Source organism: Chaetura pelagica, unplaced genomic scaffold (genome assembly GCF_000747805.2).
Source record: "Chaetura pelagica isolate M959 unplaced genomic scaffold, ChaPel_1.0 scaffold335, whole genome shotgun sequence".
Taxonomy (NCBI): Eukaryota; Metazoa; Chordata; class Aves; order Apodiformes; family Apodidae; genus Chaetura; species Chaetura pelagica.
Window position 1 is genome coordinate 134,410 of NW_009953308.1, and position 19,661 is coordinate 154,070.

Sequence of the window (19,661 nt, forward strand, 5' to 3'; positions counted from 1 at the left end):
TAAGGACTTATTTAAAATTATCCCATGTAGCATCCAGCATACTGTAATTTGGAAGTGGATATGACACTCTCTTCACACTGAGATTATCCAGTTCTTGATATACAGTGACATTGTGTATTATAACTTTTTTTCTTACATTGCATTTTCAAAGTAATATTTTTTTTCCCATATTTATTATAGAGGAAGTTGGCATTTTCTGACTCTCTGGAACCAGCTACATACTTAATTTCCCTGGACTTCTTAGTTTCTCAGTAAAAATAGACACAACACTTAGTTTTATTTCTTTGTGTATTCTTGCATGCAAGTCTATCATATACAAAAATCTAGCATTTTCTTCTTTTAAATCTATAAGGTGTGTTTTCAAACAGTTTTCAAGCATCTGACATAAAAGTGCTTGCACTTTGCTCAGGAGCAAGCAAATAGTCCACAAAAAGGATATTGTAATAAGAGTTGCATATACATCAAGGCAATGGCTGCAGGAGCGTCTAGGTCCAGCTCTGTAATTCAACCTGTTCTCCAGCACCCTTCTGTGTGGAACGCATAGACATTCATATATATCACTTGCATTTTATCTCAGACTCTTAACAAATATCAAATAACAGTTCACATTGAAATGTCATATCCATATGAATATTTAACTTTCTATATCCAGAATTTTCAAAGGAGAAGATGAAAAGATACAGCAGTTTTAGATGAAGGCACTAGTAAAAGCAATAGAGCTTGCCATTATTGTAGTAATCAAATTTGAATATCTAGATAATTTATCGCATATAATGTCTGGAAGATTTTTTAACTGTTATTTCTTTCTATTTTATTTGAAGTACTGTTATGTGTCATGAGAAATTATTTTTGAACCTGATCTCTGAAGTCATCAGACATGGGGAGCTGTTCATCAAGGCCATGAAAATATTATTTAAAATACATTGCATTATAAGCTAACACTGAGCTTTTGAATCTCCGAGCTTTCAAGAAACAAGGGACCTTAACAATATTTATGAAAGCTCAGAAAAAGCAGAGAATCAGTACCAAACTGAAGCTTCTTCCCAAAACAGTGGGAAGCCACTGACAACTGAAAAAAATAGTCTGAGTCTGTTTTAAAAGATCTTTTCCATGCTGGGTACTGAAGTCCTAGCTCAAGGGAAGGAGGAAGAAATTTAATGCTGACCCTGAAAAGCTTGATGAACAGATACCAACACATTAGAAAACAGTTAAGCAGCACCATTCCTTCTAAATCATGCACATAGCTTCAATTATCCTGACAAACAGCTACTGAGATCAAATTGTTTTAGAAAATTATTAGCTATACTTGGAAAATTTGTACAATTTTCAGGGAAACGATCCAGTCAGCTTGACTACAGTGTGAAGCTTAACTTCTGAAGAAACACTCTTTTAAAGTCCAGTCACCAGAGCCTGCAGATCTTAGAAAAGAGAATGCAGATATTAATTATGTGAAGATGACAGGTAATCCAAAATAACAGATAACACTGAGACTATGAAGACAAAATAAAACAGGCCACAAAAAGGCACAAGCCTGTGTAGAATTTTTTTTTACCAGGGAATATTCAACAATCCTACTTCCTCCATTCTGGACATGCTGTCTATCCCCAGCAAGAGATAAGATACATCTGAGGCAACAAATCTGATCGGGCAACAAATCCTGTATTTACATTCTGTAATTACTGGCATTTAATAAAATTATATTTTTATTTTTGATAGAATAAACTTTTCTGAGCCTTCTATTATGATTGTATTTATCTAGCAGACTAGCTGAATACTGCACTTAAATAATGCACCAATCCTTTGTCTTTTGTGAGACAAAAATCTCACTGCATAGATTTTAATTAAAAAAAATAAATAAATCAGCAAACTGTGATAAATGAAACCAGAGTCTCTATCTCCTTGCTGAGGTGCACGGACAGTGCCGCTCTGGTTTTGGGGCCTGCTTCTGAAAATTAACATCTGCATATGCAAATATAGAACAGGAAAACACATCAAGATGCAAGTTTTTCTGGTTTTACATATTTTTTTGCCTTTGGTTAATTCAGTTATCCTTTGAATATCTGACTAAAACAGGATAATCTCTATTTTGCAAAAATTAACCCCATTAATATCAATTAACACATAACAAGGGAGGATGGTAAGGAGATGGATTAGAGGGGGTTGCTTGTATCTTTAGTTTATGACATCTCATTAAATAACTTATAATAACTGTGAAACATGTTATATTGAAAGAAGTTCCAAATGTTTAAGCAGTAGGATCCAATAACTGCAGTGGAGAATAGAAATTTCTCTCATACTGTTTAATAAGTGGAAGAGAAGGAGAAGAGGAGGTAGGGCTGAGGTCCTAAGGAAAGCAAAGACCCAAAGATATTACCTCCATCATACAGTGATGCTGGTCTCTCCCCCACTACTGTGAAGGACAGTAACAATAAGTTATATCTTGTGTTTATAGTTAAGGAAAGCAAGTAAGGCCCTTAGTCAGGCAGGAGCTACCTCACCTGGGACAGGTGCTGCATTCAGCCATTGTTTAAGTGTTTTGCATGAACCCTCATCTTCCACAGATAACAGTCACACTAGTGTCATACCAGCTCCCTGCTGGGTCAAACTGTCCTGTGATAAAGATGTTTATAGTAGAGCTATTCTTATGAATTGGATAATAAGTCATCCTAATACAACTTTGTAGACATCAGACTAAAGAATTTCCCTAGAAAGCCATACTTGTAATCAAGGGAGTTCATACTGATATCTATCTTTGTTTCCATGTTTATAAAAATAAAAAAAAAAATCAAAACCAAAACCCACAGATACCCTATAAAGCATTCCAAGTTCAATGGAGAAAGTGTGTTTTTTTTCACTACACATAATTACTATACTGGCTCAGTTTCTTCTTTGCATTTAACTAATTCTCACCAAGAAAATCCCAGAACAATGTTAGTGAACTGATTCTGAAGTTTTTCAAAATTAGAACTTCAATGATGTTTCCTTTTTCATTTAAATGAACAAGTGTATATTTTAAAATAAATTTAGAATTTTATTTTTTAAGTAAAAAAATCACATTCTTCCTGATGCTCAAACGAATTCTTTCAAACTTTTATTTCACTAAGAATAGCATTCTCCTGTGCTAGAGATCTTTACAACAATAATAAGGAAGAACCATTGTCCTGAAACCTTTACAAGGAACATCAGAAAAGTAGATGTTAAAAAGAAACATTACTATCCTACATTTACAGAAGAAATTTATGAACAGGAAAAATTAACTTTTTTTCTTTTCTTCAAACAAGATATGTTCTTATTGGACATACTAACATTAGAACTTCTAAGCAACCACTGAATCAATTTGGTTTTTTTCACTTTTCAGACACAGAAGGCAGAAATATTTCAATGGATTAATGCATACTGAAGTCCTTAGAAAATGTATGTAATATTTCTAGGGCAGACAAACTCTAAAAGTAATTTTTCTCCTCTGTACAAGATGCTACATTTCAAAGGCATGAAAAAATTAGATCCTTCTATATTTGATAAGAGCCAACTAAACTCCAGTCAAAGTATCTCTTTTGTTTCCTCTGCTTTTCCACCCTTCCCTTCTGCTGATATTTTATTCTTCTAAAGGTCTGAGAATATATGGGGCATAGAAACTGCCACTCTGGGAAGTTTTTCTAAATAAATGTTAGTGTCAGACCATGAAACAACAGCAGTTATTACATTTCAGTAACTATATTAATTTCACAGACCTACCTATATAAATACAGTGACCTACATAAATACAGTCTACTTTGCTGAACACTAAACACTTTGCTAACACTGCTGCTGCTGTGTATCGACTCAGAGCTCTCCTGTTCTCCCATCTCCTTCCTGCTTGTTGCTAGGTAACCAGAAGGATTTTGTAAGCCTTACCAAAACAGACTTCTGGGTTTGAGCATGACCTGTAATTTTTTTTAACTAGCAAATACATAAATCAGAATTCATTAGCTGATAGCAAAATTACATTTCTAGGGTGTGTGTATGTGTGTACGTGTCTGTTGCTGTTCACAGAAGCAGTTTCATTTTGTCAGAACAGAACCATGATTCCTTTTCCTTATATCCCACAAGGATATCAAATGAAGCCCTCTGCTAAAAAGTTTCATTATTTCCTATCTGAACAATAATTTCAAGAGGCCATTATAAACAATATGCTATTCAATAGCTGACATGTCAAACATGCTTTAAAACTTCAGATGTAGAAACAGAACACAGATGAGTACATATATTTGTGTATATATGTTCATTGTACTTCATTTAAGAATATCTCAAAGTCTTGTGAAAATACAGAAATAATTCATGTGTATGTAATTTTTAACTTCTAGCAGATTCAGCAGCACATTCTTTTTATTGAGAATAAAAAAGAGAAAATATGTACACATTTAAGAACATCAACCTCAATATCTCAAAAAAATATATTTTACTACAATTCAGTTACTCAGTTGAAGATATACATGCATCATGTTCATTGTGTCCTTCCCTTCCACAGTACTCTTCCAAACTAATTTCTGATTTCCCTACTTCTGTACTTGCCATTGAACTTTCTAATTCACAGCATCTGTGAGTCTGAAGACACCTGTCTCTGTCCCAGTCTTCTACGCTCCACTTCAGGCATTTTCTTAAAAAGACATTTTCCAATGGCATAATTACCCCCTTGCTCTCTCCCAGAGGAACATTAGCTAATCATATGATGGTGCAAATTAGACAACTTCTAAGAAGTGTGCTAGCAAAACACTCTTTACATAGTCATCTGTCTTTCGTTACATCCCATCATTTCATCATTAAATCATCACATCTCTTTATAAGAAACCCTCTTTGACCCCATTAAACTGTTTCCTCTGCTCACTGAGAAGACCAGCAGCAACAGAATACTTCCGGTCCACAAACTGAGACTCAAAATGTGGCATGATCAGGAACCAGGAAGAGAAAAAAAAAAAAGAGAGAAAAAAAAAAGTATTATGCTCCTCCTGAGTCCTCTATATTGTTCGTACCATGCAAATAGTAATGATGCCAATCAGTACGTAAGTACTGTGTAGGTTCTAAGTCCAAAATTATGTTTTTCACCCAGCTCTTGATACCATAAGCAGCTAAAATAACATTCCTGCACAACTGATAACAGCAAACATTTTCAAACTCCAGAAGTCTGATCACACATGATTTAGCAGAAGAACTTAATCATAGAATCATAGAATCTTAGGGGTTGGAAGGGCCCTCGAAAGACCATCTAGTCCACCCCCCCTGCCAGAGCAGGGTCACCTAGAGCACATCACACAGGAATGCATACAGGTGGGTTTTGAATGTCTCCAGTGAAGGAGACTCCACAACCTCTCTGGACAGCCTGTTCCAGTGCTCTGTCACTCTCACAGAAAAAAAATGTTTTTGGATATTCACCTTGAACCTCCTATGCTCCAATTTGCGCCCATTACCCCTTGTCCCATCACTGGTCATCACTGAGAAAAGCCTAACTCCATCTCCCTGACACTCACCCCTTACATATTTGTAAACATTGATGAGGTCACCCCTCAGTCTCCTTTTCTCCAAGCTAGAGACCCAGTTCCCTCAGCCTTTCCTCATAAGGGAGATGTTCCACTCCCTTAATCATCTCTGTAGCTCTGCCCTGGACTCTTTCGAGCAGTTCCCTGTCCTTCTTGAACTGAGGGGCCCAGAACTGGACACAACACTCCAGATGCGGCCTCACCAAGGCAGAATAGAGGGGGAGGAGAACCTCTCTTCACCTACTAACCACACCCTTTCTAATGCACCCCAGGATGCCATTGGCTTTCTTGGCCACAAGGGCACATTGCTGGCTCATGGTCATCCTCCTGTCTACGAGGACTCGCAGGTCCCTTTCACCTACACTACTCTCCAGCACTTCACCTACTAACCACACCCTTTCTAATGCACCCCAGGATGCCATTGGCCTTCTTGGCCACAAGGGCACATTGCTGGCTCATGGTCATCCTCCTGTCTACCAGGACTCCCAGGTCTCTTTCACCTACACTACTCTCCAGCAGTTCAGCCCCCAACCTGTACTGGGACATGGTGTTGTTCTTCCCCAAATGTAAAACTCTGCACTTCCCCTTGTTGAATTTCATCATGTTTCTCCCCGCCCAACTCTCCAACCTATCTAAGTCTCTCTGAATGGCAGCACAGCCTTCTGGTGTGTCAGCCACTCCTCCCAGCTTAGTGTCATCAGCAAACTTGCTGAGGGTACATTCTATACCCTCATCCAGGTCGTTGATGAAGATGTTGAACAACACCGGTCCCAGCACCGACCCTTGTGGGACTCCACTAGTAACACACCTCCAACCAGATTCTACCCCATTGACTACAACTCTCTGACTCCTTCCTTTCAACCAGTTCCTAATCCACCTCACTTCCTGGTCACCAAACCCATACCTGATCAACTTATCCACAAGGATGCTGTGGGAGACGGTGTCAAATGCTTTACTGAAATCAAGATAAACCACATCTACCGCTCTACCATCATCTATCCACCTAGTAATTTCCTCATAGAAGGCTATGAGGTTAGTCAAACATGATTTACCCTTGATAAAACCATGTTGACTGCTCTTGATGACCCCCATGTCCTTGATGTGCCTGGAGATAGTGACAAGAACAAGTTGTTCCATCACCTTTCCAGGGATGGAGGTGAGGCTGACCGGTCTATAGTTACCCGGGTCCTCCTTCTTGCCCTTCTTGTAGACTGGAGTGACATTTGCTATCCTCCAGTCCTCAGGCACCTCACCTGTTGCCCATGATTTACTGAAGATGATGGAGAGTGGCCTAGCAATGACCTCCGCCAGCTCCCTCAGCACCCTTGGGTGCATTCCATCTGGACCCATTGATTTATGGATGTCCAGATTACTCAACTGATCCCTAACCCAATCCTCATCTACCATGTCAAACTCTTCCTCTATCTTGACTTCTTCTGGGGCTATATGAATCTGGGGCTCATAGGGAGACCCTGCAGGAGTGAAGACAGAGGCAAAGAAGGCATTCAGCACCTCTGCCTTCTTTATATCCTCTGTCACCAGGGCTCCCACCTCATTCCTCAATGGGCCAATATTGCCTCTATTGCTAGTTTTGCTAGCTATGTACTTGAAAAAGCCCTTTCTATTATCCTTAACCTGACTTGCAAGGTTAAGTTCCAAGGAGGCCTTAGCTTTCCTAATTGCCTCCCTACATCCTCTGACAACAGTCCTATATTCCTCCCAAGTGACCAGCCCCTCCTTCCATGATCTATAGATTTTCCTTTTCCACTTAAGTTTGCCCAGCAGTTCCTTCTTTAACCATGCAGGTCTCCTAGCACCCTTACTAGATTTCCTAACCATTGGGACGCTCTGATCCTGTGCTTGCAAGAAGTGGTCCTTGAATGTTGACCAGCTATCTTGAGCCCCTTTATCTTCTAGCACCCTGTCCCATGGGATTTCCCTTAACAGTTGATTAAGGAGGCCAAAGTTTGCCCTGTGGAAGTCTAGGGTTCTGATCCTACTGGGTATTCTGTTCCTTCCACACAGGATCCTGAACTCCACCATCTCATGATCACTGCAGCCAAGGCTGCCATTGACCACCACTGCTTCAACAAGGCCCTCCTTGCTGGTTAGTACAAGATCCAGCAGCGCTGCTCTTCTAGTTGGCTTGTTCACCATTTGCATTAAGAAGTTATCATCAATGCACTGGAGGAACCTCCTAGACTGTGAAAGGCTGGATGTGTAAGTCTTCCAGCAGATATCGGGGTAGTTAAAATCTCCCATGAGGACTAGGGACTGTAGTTGTGACTAGGGACATAATCAGTATTAAAAATAACATGGTATTTATGATTTTATTTGACTTACCATCTTGCAGTATTCTATGTATTTAAGTTAAGATCAGGAACTGAATTGTCCATTTACTTAAGAAAAAAACCTAAGAAATAAAATAAAAGCAACAAACATCTCTTTATTTTCTGGTATTTCTCATACCTTACTGTCATTTGAATTGTTTTGCTGTGCTTAAGATATGACCCTGAGTAGAAAATTCTGATTTAGGAATGATGTAAACTATGAACTGTCTGGATGATTACAGTTGCCTAGGGGACTGTGATGCAGAGTTCTCTTACCCTGGAGGTGTATAATTGCAAGTACTCAGAATAGATATTAATGCCTATCCAGCTTTTGATGATGTTCCATAACCTTCTCTATTATTTCACAGAAAAGGAAGAACAGAGTAAAATTAAAAATGAAAATGTACAATGGAGAAAGAGTAGACAGTAATTTATCTTGCATCACCTATGAGATGTTTGGATTACATCCTCAAGTAACATAGTTTCTGTGAGCTCAGTAGATGTACTCAACTCAGAAATTCTGTATACAGAAATCTATATCACCTTATCAAATATAGAGCAACAGCAAAATACTTACAGTTCTGTGCCAAAACATAAATGCCCTCTTCTTCTTGACCAGATTAGGTAATCATCTAGTATTCCCTGTCTGGCTTCAGCACAGACAAACCATGAAGTACTGAGCAAAACTTTGTTAATCCCAAGTAGAAGACTTTTCCCAAGTTGCAATGTGAAGAGTGATGTAAATATGGAAAGTCTGATTTATTTATGCAACACAAAGCTGAGGTGTTTGGGACTCATAACAATACATATGTTTCTAACTTCAGTGCAGACTCTGTAGAAACCTGTCAACAGGTTCTGAAAAGCATTGTGTCAATATGGTGATTTTGTTTCGTCATCGTTTGAGTTTCCATTAATCAAAGAAAAACTGATCCAAACAATACATCACAGATTCTCTGTTCCAGAAAATCCACAAAGTAATGTGAATTAATGTAAGCCTCAGCCCACATCATTTCAAAACATACTATGGAAAAAGACACTGAGATTTACATAGTTTTTCTTTTGGATCACCTAAAAAAAAAAAAAAAGTCTGCATTGTATTTGCATGGTAAACATTTGTAAAACATCAAAAACGGTCAAACCCTACTACAGTCAACAAAAACTTCCAGCAAGTTCAAGTAAACCACCCACAGTACCTTCTGTAGCTAAGAGTAAAGACTGAAAAATACTGCACAATGAATTACATTTCTGAAAATGCACTCATGTGAGAGGGAATATTTTGCGTATCATATTAAGGGTTAAGTCTGAATAATACGTTCCTTTAAACTGAAGCCATTTACTAGCAGAATTGTGCAGAAGAAAATAACAGGATTTGATTTAATGACTATTGATAGCAAAAGATTGAAAGTAGTTCAGTGGATTGTTTAAAGTTGGATACTTATTGGAGCTCAGTGGAAGTCACTTTAAATAGTAGCAAAATATGCCATCAAAAGCAAATTCTCTAGGAAGATAATTTCATATGCCTTTTTAAACTCTATTCTGGTGTTGGCTTCACTGAAAGAATATAGAAAAAATAAAATTCCGTTCCTAACAAAGAAATTGAACCAATAAAAATAAGCAAAACAAGCATAATACTAGAATTGTAGAAAGTTGTTAAATGGAAGTTGTTCTACAGTGCACATGTTGCATATGTGATAAAAATGTATAAATGGATGTTGATAAAACTGTATTCAGTTTCACTGAAGACATTAATGAATGCAATTTCTCAAACACATCTACATACTCACACTCAGCCTCCTCCCAAACCGGCTCAATCGTTGAACTCAAATCAGCTAAACATATATGACAGTAAACTTTATCTGTGTGAGTGCTCTTTAGAAGTCTCTAATATCAATTATTTTACTCACAAACTGACAACAAACATCTTACATTTCAAGTTTCTAAAGTCTAGTATTCTGAGACAGATTTATATTGGCCATGAAGATGACCCCATAATTTTTATTCATAGAATCATAGAATGCTTAAGGTTGGAAGGGACCTTGAAGATCACCTGGTTACAACCCCGCTGCTATGAGCAGGGACAACTCACTCTAGACCAGGCTGCGCAAAGCCTCACCCAACCTGGCCTTGAACACCTCCAGGTAGGGAGCTTCCCTGGGCAACCAATTCCAGTGCCTTACTACCCTCATGATGAAGAATTTCTTCCTGATGTCTAACCTAAATCTACGCTCTTTCAGTTTAGAACCATTATCCCTTGTCCTGCCCTCTCTGGTGAAAACATTATATTAACCAAAAAGGTAATATTTTTAGACCCATTGTTCCAGTTTTAATGAACTATATACAAGGTACCTCTCTCCTTTTGGAGATCCTTGACTTTTGTGTATCTTTTATGCCTCTCCATGCTTGCTTTGTGGAAGAAGTGGGCCCAATGATAAAATTTTACATTATTGGATCTCATCACCTTTATCATTCTACCTACCCTCTCCTGTATCTTAATTTCAAACTACAGAGAATGTAGTTAGCTAATTGCATAACATTTTGGATTTCAGCTTTTTCTTGAGTACTTTCTCACCTTAGCTCCTTTTCAAAGCTAGAATAACAATCTGCTCATACTAACAAACCAAATGCAACAGTCCTAGCAGGGCTTTATTCCATTTGGTTCTTACTTCCCAATGTTATTTAATCTATATATATTTCTTATTTAATACAGCAGGTCCTTATTTGTACTCATGTATGTATCAGAAACTGTGATCTGCAGTAAACTTTCTAATTTGCCTATCAGTAATCTTAAATACTTCAAGCTATATTAGCTTCAGGGAACTAAAGATTCACAGGGACAAAAGTAAGTATATAGGTGTGTATATATATATATATGCATATGTGTGTGTATAAACAGTCAAACATGGATTGGAGAATGGGATTAAATAAAAATAAAATGTCAATAGATGTAAGGAAACCAAATACTTTGTTGCAAATCAAAGGTGTATGGTGTGTAGAACCACTCCCTTCTGTAATTCCTTACTGGTAGAGAAAATGTTAAAATTAACAAACCTAAGAATTGGAGACCAAGCTGCAACCTAATTTCACCAAAGGGTGGGAATTTTAACTTTCAGCTTAAAAAAAAAAATCACTTCCACACCCTTCAATAAAATTTATTATATGCCCTTTAAATAAATTATTTTAATCCTTTGGGGGTAGCATCTCACTGCCAACTTGAACATTTGTAAGCTTCCTACAGACTAAGCAACATCTGTGGCATTGCACAACAGCACTCATCAAAGACCTAGTCTGGCACTACTCAACTTCAAACTTCAATTGCAAACTCATTGCAGCACTAGGAGGAAAAGTAAATTGAACACACTTTCAAATATTACAAACTGTTTCCAATATACAAGGCATGCAGAGCTAATATATAATCTTGCTATCCGGACTACCAGATCACCCTGAGTTTATTACTGGAAGTAATTTTACAAGAGAAGGTATAACACACTTATGTATTCAAATAAATGTATGGATTTAATTTGCTGGGTTTCAATCATAGGTGAATGTGGCTCTTTGCAGCACAATTCAGTTACAGCATAATTCCACTCCTACTGGTTACATTCTCTGATGGATGAGCTACACTCTTCTACATTGCAACTAGACTGACTCATAGGCAAATAAGTGCAATTTAAAAGATCTAGTCTATATGGCCTACAGCATAAAAAAGGGTTAATAATCTTAGAAGCCTGATTGCATTCTAAGTGCTATTTAATCAGAATTGTGATTTCAAGTATCTTGAGTACTGCCTTACAATTCCTGTTTGTATCCTAAAATAATTATAATCCAACATGTACTTCAAACAAACTCAGTCTATTTCTTTATCTACTCTTTGTGACAGCCACTACATTGAGGAATGCAACATAATTGTGCTATTTCAGGCAATAAAATATTCATCAACCACCGAAAAATAATCAAACCATTTAAAATGTGGTCACGGTTGCCTGAACAGCTAGATTCTGGTTTCAAAAGACCTAACTACATAACCCTGACAAAGTATTGCTTTTTAAGGGAAAATCATCTTGCAAAATAAGTATCACCAGAGAAGGGAGGGGGAGTATGTAGCAAGGGAGAAGACACACATCATTGACTGATTTTGTTAGCATCTTTGTCTGCTTTCTGGGTATGACAGTATGAGAAATTCCTAAAGGAAATTCTAGGAATTTTAGAAAACTTCACTTTTGCTTCCCCCTCCACACATACTTTTTGGTCTCCTTTTTACATACACAAAAGATTGTAGAAAAAAGCCCCAACAACGCTAAGACCTTAAGCTGCAGACCTTATTTTGTTAATTTTCTACAATACTATGAGAAGTATGTGAAGCAGTTAATAAATTCTACAAGACAAGAAATCAATTGGAGAAGGCTAGAAGACAGATAACAGTTTTAGCAAAAGGAGTATGTTCTTCATAGACTAGAACTTATCTATATAGACTTCACAGCCAGGCCTGAGGCACTGAATCAAAATGAAATTGATTGATGTTACACATATCAGCCATCAAGTTCACATCTGCAGCTTCATCTACTAAGTATTTAAAGTTCTTTCATTCAGCCTTAGCTTAGTCTTCTTGAAAATGTTTAAGTCAGAGCCAACTTTAACAATAGCAAGTGATAACACTTGAATCTGGACTCTTTTAAATGAAGTTTCAGTATCATATCAGGTAGCCCAAGTCTACTGAGTTTTTTAGAACATATGAACTATAAGGTAAATGAGGAAGGTGTAGGTCTCCTCCTTCTCCATCACTAATTTCCTTTTGACCATCAAATATGATTTCCTACAGGTCTTCATTCTGTGGAAAACAACATTTTTCAGCTTCCTAAGGTGTGTGCCCCACTCTATTCCAGGGTTTGTTCTTCCACTGCTTCCTCCCTTGGCCACAGGATCTGTCCTCTCAGTATATCCCACCTGGCACCATTTCTGCCTCAGGACGTGCAGAGCTTCATTTGGCCTCATGAACAGCACCTGTCATGCTAAGTGGAAAGAAAAGGAAAATCAAAACACCATTTACCTGTCAGACTTCATATTCACTTACTCACCACTGTCAGAGCTAAGAGCCTTGGTCAGGGGATCCTCAATTCTGATGAGACAATTAGGGCAGTAGGCAAACTCAAAAAGTATTGTTTTAACCACACAACCCATTTTTCCTAACCTAAGAATCAGAACACTGATGCCAATACTTTCTAATCTGTTCAAAAAGTATCTTCTTATGATGAGTCTGTTTAAACTTTTAGACTGCCTTGGGAAAGTAATTTTGAGAACCAGAAAACTTGTGATACCTTAGGGACCACCACTGTCCCCAGAGCTTTCTATGGATTTGTTGTTTGTGTGTTTTTAGTGAAACAAGGAGTTACAGAATATATATATTTTTTTTCTTGCCCCAGGACATGAACAACTGTGCCAATATTAGAAGACAAGGAGTCAAATTGTTCACTGTTATCCACATCAGATTTTTATCATGTTTGTTAGAGAGAATATTGTACTGTTTTCATTCATAAGTTTGCTTCATTATACTTCCTTGACATTAGAACTACTTTGTAATGATAGTGATGTGACAAGGTTAAATGTCAGGCAAAGAAATGTATTTGAATGTTTAAGCTCTGCTGGTTATTTGAGATTTATTTCATGACTCTATCCCCTAATAATTATTTTTTATTAAATTAAATATTTGTTAAGATTTTAAACACATATACTCTTCATAATCACACATACTATTCAGTGTTTATACTGCTTATTTATCCTTAGCCTTTAAATTTTTGAAAAAAATAATTAATAAAAAGTATACAGTTTCTTTTTAGCTTTGCTCTTCAGTTCTCATGAACTGGAAAAACACAATGGTATTTTGGTTGCTAATATTGGCAAAAGAATACACCTTTGCATTTGAATGCTAGACTTGGGAAATATTTGTTTTGCTTGTAAATTCTTTACTAATTGACAGAAAACTCTTTTAAAAATATTGATTATATGGCAGATTGCTCTTATCTGTTATGTTACAACACACTGTTGAGGAAGAAGGCTGCTTGAATAAAATTATTATAGGAATGTATTCAACACCAATTAAAGGAGATGGACACAAGGCATTAAGAGAATTATGTTCAGGCTAGAGGAGTAAAATTGAATATAAATAAATAATTACAACCACCTTTTTGATCACATGCTCTATCAACATGAGAGTTTGGAAATTTAGTGCCAAGAATAAAGACATCAGCTTGGATATTAACGTTTCCAAATATGTAATAGAATAAATGCTAATGCAACAGTAATCACACATTGTAGGTCACACATTATATATACAAGGGCCCAGAAGGGTGTAAGTATACCATTCACACAGTAAAAGGGAAAAGATGAAAGATTACTTTCTACCTGTGACACAATGTAATTTAACGGACCTTTGTCTCCACTATAGAATAGAAACCACACTTCACTAACATGAACCAAAGTTAACCTGAACTTTGAGTTGAGTATAACAAGACCACTTCCAACACTGAGATCAAAGATGGTAAAAAATTATTTTAAACACAAAAGCCAGAGACTTTTAAATACATGTATATACACTGAAATAATTAGTTTTCTAAATAGATTAAAGGAGACAAAATTGAAACTAGAATGATTTTTAAATAATTCTCCCTCCCCTTTTTCACTGTTTCACTCCACTCACTGCTTCAAACACTGCAGCACCTATGAGTTTCTAGCCACTCAAATGTGCCCAGCTGCGCTGCGAGGGAAAACCCTTGCCCTATTTGCAGAAACTCCCCTTGCCCCAGGTGCTCACTGCAGTCACACACTGAGAAGAAACAACTCAGGTACCTTTCATCACGACTTCACTTCCCTAACAGATGATGATAAGGGGGATTGTGAATAACAGATTATAAAATGCCTGAAAGACCCTCAAGGAAAGATTTGGTCAAGGAGTAAATTACACCAAATCCTCCTTACCCCATCAGCATGAATATCCACTCTATTTACATAGAGTTAAGTCCTAGTTGTTCAATGTGTTATTTCCACATTTCTCCATAAGGGTTTTCTGCCCTTTAAATGAATCAATATTCCTGAAGATAGAATACCTTCCAGTCCATATTTCAGATTAAAAATGAAACAGATACTGCTGAATGTGCTCCTAAAAAGATAAAAAACACAACCCTCTGCAACAGCTTATTTACTCAAGACAAGCCTTTCCCTGGTAGGAAGATGGGATGCAACTTCCTACACTTTTCTCCAGGTGAAATGTTTTTGTTCTCCTCCCCCAAATCTGTGTCTCTCTGATTACTTCATACATCTGTGCCTGTACTTTTCCTGCATCCCTTTGCTTCCTTCCCAGACGAACATTAGCTTTCTCTCAAAGCTAATGTTTGAGAAAGCTACAAGAAAACAAGGGGTGTGTTGTATTGCTTGGTCACATCTCACACCATCTGAATGTGCTGTCACTGGCCACAGACCTTAGCAGAGTTGTTACAGATATGCAACATGCACAATATATGACATATCAATCATAAAATAATGTATTTATCTTACTTGGAGATCATGATCTGTTGACCCTTCAATTTGAAATTCTCAACGAGAAATGCTGAATGCTTGAGGGGAAAAAAAGGTTCAACATAAGCAAAAAGAGCAACAGCAGTAGTGACTAGCATTCACACTGGTTTTTGTGTCTGTGTTTCCCAACACTTTCTGCAAATGGTGATACAGATTCAAAAAGTCATATAAAGAGTTTTTTACATGGTGATTATATAGATCAGTGGTAAAACCAGAATTACTACAGAGAGAGACATTAACTTACTCCTGCTTTTAGGTACCTAACAAAGAGTACTCTGGTGGAGAGTCTTACCTTTTCTCCCTGTTTATACATACTGAAAGGTAGTTCCCTGTTACCTAGTAGATCCTCTGGACTCACTGCATTGTATGCATGGACTTGACTGTTTCCTCAGAGATAGCGGGGCCCTGTCCACACCAGAACTTTTACCTTTAAGGAAAGCATTTTGAGTCTTACTTTTTTCCTCTACCACACCTGTCAGTGGGCAGCTAGCCACCCAGTGAAAAATGCACTACATCTCCACTGCATCTGCACTGCTTTCCAGAGCAGTGTAAATCTCTCTCTCTCTTTCTTTCACTCTCTTTCTCTCTCTCTCTATCTTTCTGTGTCTGTGTGTATACAATAGCTAAAATAAGCACATTTTAATTTGTTTTTAATCACAGAATCTTAGGAATTGTAAGGGACCTCAAAAGATCATCTAGTCCAACCCCCCTTCCAGAGCAGGGTCACCTCAGTACATCACACAGGAACGTGTCGTCTTGATTGATATACTTTTTCTAGTAGTTCTTTTCATGGGCACTTTACACGAACTTTATCTGGAGTCATGTATGTGCTGGAAGCAAAGTCACCAACTTCTTTCTTCTTGCCATTACTTGTGTCATTTGTTGGAAACACCCTGAGAAATAAAATGGAATAAAAATAATTAATCTTATCAATTAGGATTGAAGAGAAACATGACTATTGAAAGTTTCTTTAAGGGGTGACAGAGAGCAATTTGTATCTGAACAAGAGATATACATTGATGACTAATTTCTTTTTGTGTAACTTACCCTCCAAAGACAGTCTCTTAGATACTGAATACTTAGCAGCTGCAGTAAAAGAAAGCGCATGAGGGAAAGTTGAATGAAAATGTAGAAAGCTGATACAAGGTATAACTCAGGAGAAAGAGTTACTGTGTTTATTACCCCGTCATGAATATACTGTGGTCTATTTGCAATGTGTGTGAGAGTTTGTATCTTAAAATGTTCTTACAGAGACCTGCATTTGCCACCGATAACTGGTCACAATAGAGCAGATGTGGAAACTGAACCCTTCACATATACTTCTGGTGCATCCTGAAAGTCAAAGCTGCAATACTATCCCAGCAAAGCAATGTGAAGGACTTAAATAGTAATTTGAAAAAAGACCCGTAATTAACCACAGCAGCCTGTTCCATGGAAGCTTGAAAAGTTTGAGTTTACAATGTTTTGCCATTAAGCCTTGAAACAACTGCTAGACAGTCATAGGCTTCTAGACATTCACTTAATAGCAACACTTCATGTGAAGGAAAAATGCCTAATGACCTTACAGACTGACATGCAATTAGAGTGAATACATAGAGCAGATACTGGCATGAAGTTAGGGAGGATACATAGCAGGGCAATGCAGACCTAGATCCTTCAAACTTGTATCATGGAGAGAATATAATTTTAAAAGACTCAGCATTTGAGAAATTATATTGAGTGAAAACCGAAACTATTGAAAAAACCTGAAATTCAAAATAGAGACAAGGCAAAGGGCTTCTACCCTAAAAAATAATTAAATCCATAGAAAATGTATTTGACCATAGGAGGGAAAAAGTATCTCTCAAAACTAAATAATTATTAAATAAATAATAAAGAGGCTTTATTTGGACTTCCTAAGCTTTGGTGACAGAAAATTAGAATGAAATTAAGAAAATAGTAAGGATGTATAAATCTTGCACCTTCATGAACTTCATCATAAGGTCAAGTATTCTATCTTATAATTTAGTTTCTTTAATTTATATTTGTTCATATAGGCCAGAAAAAGCAACTTAAAACAAAAAGCAAAAGCATACTACCACATTACAAGGTTTTCACGAGGTATCTTTCTTTTTCTTCTAGAATTCTAATACCAGTTGTAGTAGTCAGCCAAAAATATTATCCATACTTGAGGAGAGAAAGGGGGAGAAAATGTACAGATGAGACTCTTCTTAGTTCCAAATTGAAATTACCATGTAACTGAAAATAATCACATAGGACAGAAAGGGAAATTTCTACTAAATTAAACATTTCCCTATGACCATCCTTGTCCGTTCTATGCATTTTAGTACTTCTTCCAGATTAAATTTAAGGAACCAACTTTAAAATCAGCAGACATTAATGTTATAATTATATTTACATGAGGAAATTGTGAATTGGATGCTCTCAGAATGCCATTTTCTATTTTTTTTTCTTGGTAAACTTCTACTCATAAAGTATGATAATTTATTTTTTTTTTTGAGAATTTCAACTTAAATCTCTTGCTACAGTAATCTCTTAGTGTCTTAGTACAATATCATACTATCCTAAATAGTTCTCTGAGACTGGTTTGAGCCATAAAAGTCTAAAGACTGCTGCTTTCATGACTTTAAATTAATACCTCAGATAGTTTCCAATATGAGTTATTTAGAATGGATTAATCAGTGTGTTCAACTGTTATTCAGCTATGCATGGAAATAAAATGCATTAAATGAGAAGAAAATACACAATATTTTTTTCCTCTCCCTGTAATGCTTGGCTATCTTATCAGGACTTTTCTCTCCCCATTATTACTGTATTTTATTATATTTTATATTTTATTTCATTTTATTTCATTTTATTCTTCCTTGCCTGGTTCAGCCTTTGATTATTTCACTATTGTGTTAGGTGGGAGAAAGCTTCCCTTTCAGTACAAAATTGATTGTTCCCCTACAGGACTGTCAGAAATCAGCATAGTTGAAAAGATAAACTCCCAGAGCCAGTGTTTCTCCAGGCAGAGACAAGAGTTGACAATACTTCTAACAACAATTACTCATAGCCATCCTGATGGAAACATTGCTGACATAGGCAATTTAATTGATTAAAAAATAAATAAATTAGCAGATCTCTGTTATGGAAGTCTTAGCAAGAGCCGTGGAGCTTGTCAGTACCACTGCCTTTTAAGCTGATACAGCCTTGATGACTTTGCTGTCAAACAGAGGAACAGTTGTTAACAAAAAAACCCCAATAACAGTGAGAAATCCTGTTTGTTTAGGAATTTGCTTTCTAGGAGTCTGAAAGCATTGCTATTTATTGAGTTTTTGTTAATTTGGTTTTGTTTTTGTTTAAAGTGTAGTTTTATACAATTTGGAATTCTTTATAGTCTGGTTATCCAAAGACATTTACACCTTCCCTCCAGCTCTTCAGAATCTTATCAAATGCTTCATCACTGAGAAAGGTATGCTTCAGCAGAAGAAAACAAAACAAAACAAAACAGTAACAAATAAAAACGAGCTGGTTTAGAGTTAGCAAATTTAAACACCTAGTACCCAAATCTGTAGAGGATCTATTTAGAAACACAACACTGACCTGTCTTCTGTCCATTGACCACTGGAATTCAGTTCCAACACAGGTCGCAGAGATCGATGCCTCAGGAAGACAGTTTCAGAAAATGCTAGGTGAACAGCTAGACAGAAATGGCAAACCAAGGAGGACAGGGAAAAGGAAGACCTGCTTCATCTCATGAGGGTAATGTCAAAAAGAGAACTGGTATTTCTGCCTCCTTGTTCAGACAACTAACTGTCCTTTTGAGGAAATAAATGAGCAAAATAAATCAAATTGAATTACATATTACAGAATTAAATTAGAAGGTTTGGAATGATTCTGTGGTCCACTAACTCCAGTTCTGATCTACTAGATTCTCTCTCAGCTTATTTATTCTGCCTTTCTCTTTTTTTATATACATTTCTTCTTTTTTTCCTTTAATCTCACCCATAGAATCACTTTTGAAATAATACACATAAAGACACGTGTACATGCCAAGTGTTCCAAGATGTAGTTTCTTTTTCAAATTTTTTTTGTAAGTTAGTTGCCTTTAACTGAGCTACTTTGAAAGGAACAGAAATTCTTTTGAAGTAAACAGATTTAAAATTTTGCTAGTAAAATAAAATACAATTGCAATTTTTATTTTATAATTGGTGAAAATATAATCCATTCAAAGGCATCTTCTTGTCCTGGTTTGACAGTAAAAAGAGAT